The 7,418-nt window shown below is 24.2% G+C and overlaps 1 long non-coding RNA gene across 1 annotated transcript; it reads left to right on the forward strand.

The window, feature by feature from the left end:
• The first annotated feature begins 6,653 nt into the window (after positions 1-6,653).
• LOC135923239 (uncharacterized) lies at positions 6,654-7,199 on the forward strand. Its single transcript, XR_010571157.1, has 4 exons — positions 6,654-6,754; positions 6,795-6,955; positions 7,014-7,092; positions 7,138-7,199. It is a non-coding gene; the product is annotated as an uncharacterized LOC135923239 (long non-coding RNA).
• Positions 7,200-7,418: the final 219 nt, after the last annotated feature.

Consider the following 7,418-nt stretch of genomic DNA (forward strand, 5'->3'; position numbering starts at 1 on the left):
TAATCTTGTATTGGCTCATCCTCTCATTCACGTTTATGAGTTTTTTCCGTCATTGACATTATTTATTAGAAGATTTTTCTCTAAAAATTCTCTAACTCATCAGCAAGCTCTACGTGGTGAGGAATCCTTAAAAACATTGTTTTTAAGTCGATCTAAAAATTCATGCATCTACAAGGGTCACTGCATTTGTTAAGTCGATACTTTTGCATTGAAACATCCTACCTATAAGATTCACTTGTTCCTAAATATCACATCAAAATCAAACACTAAAATTTACTCCTTCAACAAAAAAACATCCTCTGTGCGTTGGATCTTTTCTTGTTCCTGAAACATCTACTTATTGGATCGCTTTAACACTTATTAAATGAATCGCCAATTTAATAACATATATACATTATTACTTTACAGTTTTAAATTTACATTTTATCAAGTTTTCAATTTATATAAATAAATAAATATTTACTTTTCTTCCTTTATTCTTAATTTGATATTAATTAAATTTGTTTATGCAATATTATAATATGAAGAATGGGAAAAGAAGTTATTAGAATAGAAAAAATTAGTAAATATTTTTAATTTTGGCGGTACTGGGTGGTCCCCTCTAACCATTCCATAAACCTGGCTTTGTATGCAAGTATTTACGATACTACCCAACTCTGGATACTGACGTTATTTATACATTATTAGTTAAATTAATACGACAATTTTGTTAAATATGACTAAAAATTTAAATAATTTAAGTGTCCATACATATATACAGAGTTGGGCAGGTCCTCCGGAAAAAGAATCTAATTAGAGATACAAATTCTTTATAAAAGGATGGTATTAGTCTCTTATTCAAAATATAAAAAAAATACAAAAATAAAAGATACTTGTATCTTTTACTAAATATCTTAAATACAAGATGCTTTAATAAAATCTTCATTACTAATTAAATTGGAATAGTTTATAATATACAATTTTTATTAATTAATAGTGAAGAACATAACATATGCATATAGTAAGAATGGATATTAACAATAATTAATAAAATATTTAATGACGAGTTAATTATATTAATCAGACCTTTTAATAATAGTTTTAGCTGATTTATAACATAGACATAAAAAGGAAACTAATATTTCTAATGGGAATTGAAATAGCAAAAGAGTATTTAAAAATTAAAATAGATTAAATCAAATTATTATTTTTTAAGAAAATCACTTTTTCAAATAATTTTTCATTAAACCTTTGCCATTTCAGCGTTTTATCGTCGTGCCAAAACTGAATAACCTTTTAACTGGAGCTAATTAAGATATTGCAGTATTATATTTTAAAAAATATTTCTTAATGGAAGGATAATAATTAAGCATTTCTAATATATTTTAACAATCTTTAATATAGTTAAGAATCTCCAGCTCAATTATATTATTGAAATCAGCAGCATTTGTTTCACCAAAAGAAAAATAAACATAATCTTCTTTTTTAGTTGTTAAATCTATTAATGTTACAGTTTGCGCTTGATTATATGCTGGTATTAAATTTAGGGCTTCTTTTGATAATATATTTTGAAATTATTATTTTTTAATCATCCTATTCAATCCATAAGTTCTTAAAATATAGATGTGATAATTATGCAAAAAAGCCTCATTATATTCATCATTATAGAAAAAAATTTCCCAAAACTTTTATCCAAACCATCATTTTTTTATCTATTTTAATGTGAGATGTAAATTATTCAGCTAATGGATGTCAAAATATTTAAAATATAGCGGAAAGAAAATAAGAAAATTATTACAAGATTTCAACAAGAAAATAAAGTTATATTCTATTATATGTAAATTTTTTAAACATGAATATTAAAAATAATCTGTACCTATCTTTTATCAAGGAAATTAAAAGGATACAAGATTTTTCTCAGAAGAAGGGATATTAGATACAGATACTAGTATCATATTATAAATGTCAAAAGGATACTGAGTACAAGATACAAAAGGATCTTATATTTTAGAAGTATTCGCGGTACTACCCAACTATGCATATACATTCAAAGATAGGATTCCGTTGTGGCGCCATTTGTGCAGGGTTTCTCAATTAAATAAAATGTGCATTTTTATAATGGTAAATAAAAGAATTAGTCGATTTACAAATCCCAAAATGACACTACACTCCTATTTATGTACTCTTTTAATTAATAAATCGCTAATCACTAATAAAATACTAAATAAACAACCATTAATATATATTTTGTATAGTTATATTTGTTTATACATTACATATTTTTTTATTTAAATTGTTCTATATAAAAAATTAGTTTTAAAAATGTTATTTATAATTTTAAAAATACTTTTTCTATTATATTATCTGTATTATAATTTTCAGATGTTCTCACTACGTCATCGTGACGTCATGTAATCGCTCGTCATGTAATCGCTCGTCATGTCATCGTTACTTATTTATTTATATTTTTTTATTTGTTGATTTTATTTATTTATTTATTTTTCTATACAAACAGATGATCCTATAACTTAAGTTTTCCATGCAACTGTATGATGCCATATTAAAACCTTAAATATTCTTATAATTTATCATCAAAAAATTTTAAAACCTATGCAAGTATTGGATATCAGAGTATTACATTAAATATATATATATTTACAAAATATTACAACTTATTATTTATTATATTTTTTTTCTAAACAAACAGATGACCTATAACTTAAGTTTTCTATGCAGCTGTAGGATGCCATATTAAAACCTTAAATATTCTTATAATTTACATTACAAAATTTTACATTGGATGTCATAGTAATACATTGAATATATCTATTTACAAAATATTACAAATTATTAATATTTTATATGGAAATTTAATTTAACTTGTACATCAGAGATTTTTTCTCCATAACTTAATTTTTGGAGTTATCTCCAATAATACTAGGTAATATTTGTTATTTCTTATAATAATATTAGGGCAGACCTGATTTTGTCATGATTCTTTGTGTATTTTCCATTTTATATTTTAACAGTCTTTTTTTATAATCTTATATTTTCATGTACGTTTGTAATATTACCGCAGAACAGTAATAACTCATTTTCCCATTCATTAATTATAAATTTAATATCTCGAGGCTTAAGAAAAATTTTTAAAAATTATTAAGGGTTGGACTGGGTTTAATTATAAATTTAATATCTTCTGGGTTGGAAAAATTTTTTAAAATTATTATGGATTGGAATAGGCCTAAAAAATATTTCTCAAAATTAATATTGGCTTGGTTTTCAAAAATATTAAGGATTGAGGAGGGCTTGAGAAATTTTTTAAAATTATTAAGATCTTGGATGCTTGGAAATTTTTTCCAATAGTACAAAAAATGTATAAAAATCATTAAGCATTATTACTCAAGAAGCTGCTATTAGTGAAAATAATTATAAATGTACATAATATTTACATTATAACATTATATTACAATATTCATGAGTATTGGATATCAAAGTAATACATTAAATATATCTTTTTTACAAAATATTACAAATTATTTATATCATCATTAATATTTTATACATTTACTCAATAAAATACCAACAGTCTTAATTTATTTTTAAATAGTATTTATTTTATAAATACATTTTATAAATTAATAAAATCAAAATATAATTATAACCTTGATCATAGTACAAAAAAAGTATAAAAATCATTAAGCATTTGATATTATTTTATAATTTAAACAAATTTATATTATTTAAGCATCCTAAGTATTTTTAAAGCTATCCATTTTGTCGAGCCGCACAATATGCCTTTTTATCTCTGATGAATATTTTATCTAACTAACCGAAAAATATACAAAGTACATTAATTTTAATATTTAACTAAATTAATATAACAATTTTTAAGGATCCTACATTTTTAAAAGCTTATCATTTTGTCGGATCCACCATTGCTCTATTATCCCTGCTAATTATTTTGTATAATGCTCAAAAAAATATACATAGTACATTATTTTTATTATAAATAATTATATATATGATTTTATATCTATTCCAAAAAATCGATTACTTTTTATAATTAAATAAAATTTATATTATTTTAAGCATCCTACGCATTTTTAAGGCTATCCATTTTGGCGGGCCGCACAATATGCCCTTTTATCTCTGATGAATATTTTGTCTAACTAACTGAAAAATATACAAAGTACATTTTTAATATTTAACTAAATTAATATAACAATTTTTAAGGATCCTACTTTTTTAAAAGCTTACCATTTTGTCGGATACACCATTGCTCTATTATCCCTGCTGAATATTTTGTATAATGCTCAAAAAAATATACATAGTACATTATTTTTATTATAAATAATTTTATATAGGATTTTATATCTATTCCAAAAAATCAATATATATTACAATATTTATTTTTATTCAAATAAATGAAATTTTTATTCTTAAGGATCCTACCTTTTTTTAACAATACTCCTTTTTATTCTTTCAATAAAAAATACTAAACGGAGTTTTCTATTTTTAGGATTTTATATTATTCCAAAAAAAAATATTACGGTATTTATATATTATTTAAATTAATCTATACCTATTCACAAGGAGTTTGCCAATTGGTCTCTCAGAATGGTATTTTATTCTAATCCTACCTTATAAAATTAACTTGAGATTTTTTTTTTTTTTACTTTAGAAAACTATCCCCATCTTATTTCCTTATTATAAATGTTCAAATATTGATATATCAGTCATTAATAATGAACAAATGCAAAATAAACCTTTAGAATATCATAATAGGCTGGATAAGTCCCCCAAAAATTTTTTTTGATGATAGCCTTTTAACTGCTAGAAATATGCATCTAATATTGACCCATCTATTGGTTTACATTATTTTAATGTTTGTTTAATTTCAACAATAGTTTATTTATATTTTTGCCTGATTTCTTTATTTGTCTAGGCTAACCCAACCTAATCCCTCACATTGCTACAAAACATGATGAATCTATTATTAAAGATAAGCAAAGAAAATAATGACGATTAAACAAACGCCTTACCCGTTCTAGAGATATTGGTAGCCAAAATAATAAAGAACTACGCTTGAAATGAACTCCTCTGGAGGTTTATTTTGTTTTTTTATCTTATGTTTATTTTATTTTCACCCAGTTCTCCAAATGATATTTCTATCACCACTACCACAATCCCTATGCCACCTCTGCCTATTTTATAACAAATATAAGCATTTAATTCCGTACTATCATTCACTTCATTAGGAGTTAATATAAATATTTATTCATCCGATTCTCTGAGAAACTTTCATGAATTTTTAGAGGAATGTTCAAACTTGAATGTACAATACGGCCAATTTTCATCAACTTTATTATTGGAAAAATATGCAGTAGTTCTGTCGTAACCTTTATAACAATACCTACGACCGTTTTATGGTTGAGTTAACATGGTCGTTAATGATTCTATTTTAGAGGGGGATACCAATGCTGACATTGACAGAAATATCGTCTTGCGTTCTTCTTTTACCAGTATCCCAAAGCATAGGCATATCATCTTTATCAGGACGTAATGTGTTTTGTATACACTGCTTTGTTAATCCGTCATTACTTTCATCTAACAACCCTAAATGATATGAAATTATACATTAATTATTTCCTCATCCAGACGACAGCCCAGATTTATTTTGTCACTTTTTCCATCAAAAATTAAAATGTCGGATTTGTTCTTAATTTTATCAAATACATAATAATTAATAATCCTCATTATTTTTTTAAAAAATTATCTTAAATTTATTTCTCAATAAAAAAAAATATCTTAAAAAATATATAAATAATTTGCATATAAGTTTCATTAGTGTTTAATGGCATTTTTGTAATTTAAATAGATTGCATACTTTTTTTACTTAACATAAAAATATATATATCCCTTATCAAATTCTTTGACAAATAATTTTGGAAATGCAAGACATACATTAAATTTATCTGAAAAATAAAAATAACCCTATATAATAAACAACAATTTAGTTTTTAGATATAATTTTAATTGATCATATTATAAAAAAGTATAAGAGTCGGTTGTTTTAATTTTATTTGTCATGATTCTCTAATAAGTGGTTTGCCCAGGCCTTCCCAGTTTCCCTTAATACGGAATTTACATGTTTTTTTTTGCATATTAGACTAATTGGTAAATCAGATAACTATCTCCGAGGTGGAAAAAATTTTTCAAAATTATAATGAGTAGGACTGGGCTTGGAACCTCAAAATTAATATTAGCTTGCACCTGACTTGGGAATATCTTTTACAAATTATTAAGAGTTAAACTGAGCTCAATGATATAATCATTTGCTGGGCTTGATAAACTTTTTTAAAATTATAAGATCTTGAATGCTTCCTACTATTGTGAGCTTGAACCTGGCATGAAATCTTTTGTAAAAAATGAATAAAAATCTCATTTGTCATTTTTGACGGGCTTTCTACTAGTACATTTAAAAATACAAATTTAGGAATTTAAAATTGTATTTAATACCAATAAGACCTATGTTATATTTTATAAATTATTATTAAGTTTATATATGCTGCTTTGGTCTATTATATATACAACACCAACAAATTCTAATATTACAATTTTTTCCTGCTCCTTTATTATAATCTGTCAAAAAATGTTAACGTCAGCTTATACTACTATTTTAAATATCAATAACTTTATTTTCTTTCTAAATTTACCTGCCACATTATCGATACTATGATTTTTTTTTGTATACTTATATTATTCGTATGCTATAGTAAATTTAACGTTATATATTATTATTTAAATCTAATTAGAACCGATTAATGGATATGTCAAATGTTATAGTTGTGGCACGTTTCCAACATCTGGCGCATTAGAAAAATTATATGGTGGTCCACCAGCACAAGCAGCTTGTCCAGAACCTTTTGAAAAAAAAATTGGAGTGGGAGAATCAATATGTAATGGTTTTTGTCGGGTAATGAAATACGCATTTTACTACATTCATAAATACCTCTTCATAAAATAAACAATAGAAAACTGTTTACAGAACAGATAAGAAATATTATACTGCTCGGGGATGCAGTCCATTATGTTATGCACAAGAAGAAGGAGGTAGCTTATTTATTTTTTTATGCAATTAATATTTTTTAAATTAAGATGTAATGAAAACATTTTGCTGCAATACAGACCATTGTAATGTAGCAGGAGCACACCGTCCATTTATTATTTTATATATTGTTCTGATATCCTTCTTAGTATTTATTCTATAAAAACAAGTATTACACTAAATTATATTAAATAATTATTAAAATTTGATTTTTTAAAATTAGTCTTGCCAATTATGTAAAATGCAATATTTTTATTTATATCATTTTTAAATGTAACATAATTTTTAAAATTATATGCAAAAATTAGGAAAGTTATTTATAAATATGCAT

The sequence above is a fragment of the Gordionus sp. m RMFG-2023 genome, chromosome 2, assembly GCF_954871325.1.
Source record: "Gordionus sp. m RMFG-2023 chromosome 2, tfGorSpeb1-WG-v2, whole genome shotgun sequence".
Classification (NCBI taxonomy): domain Eukaryota; kingdom Metazoa; phylum Nematomorpha; class Gordioida; order Chordodea; family Parachordodidae; genus Gordionus; species Gordionus sp. m RMFG-2023.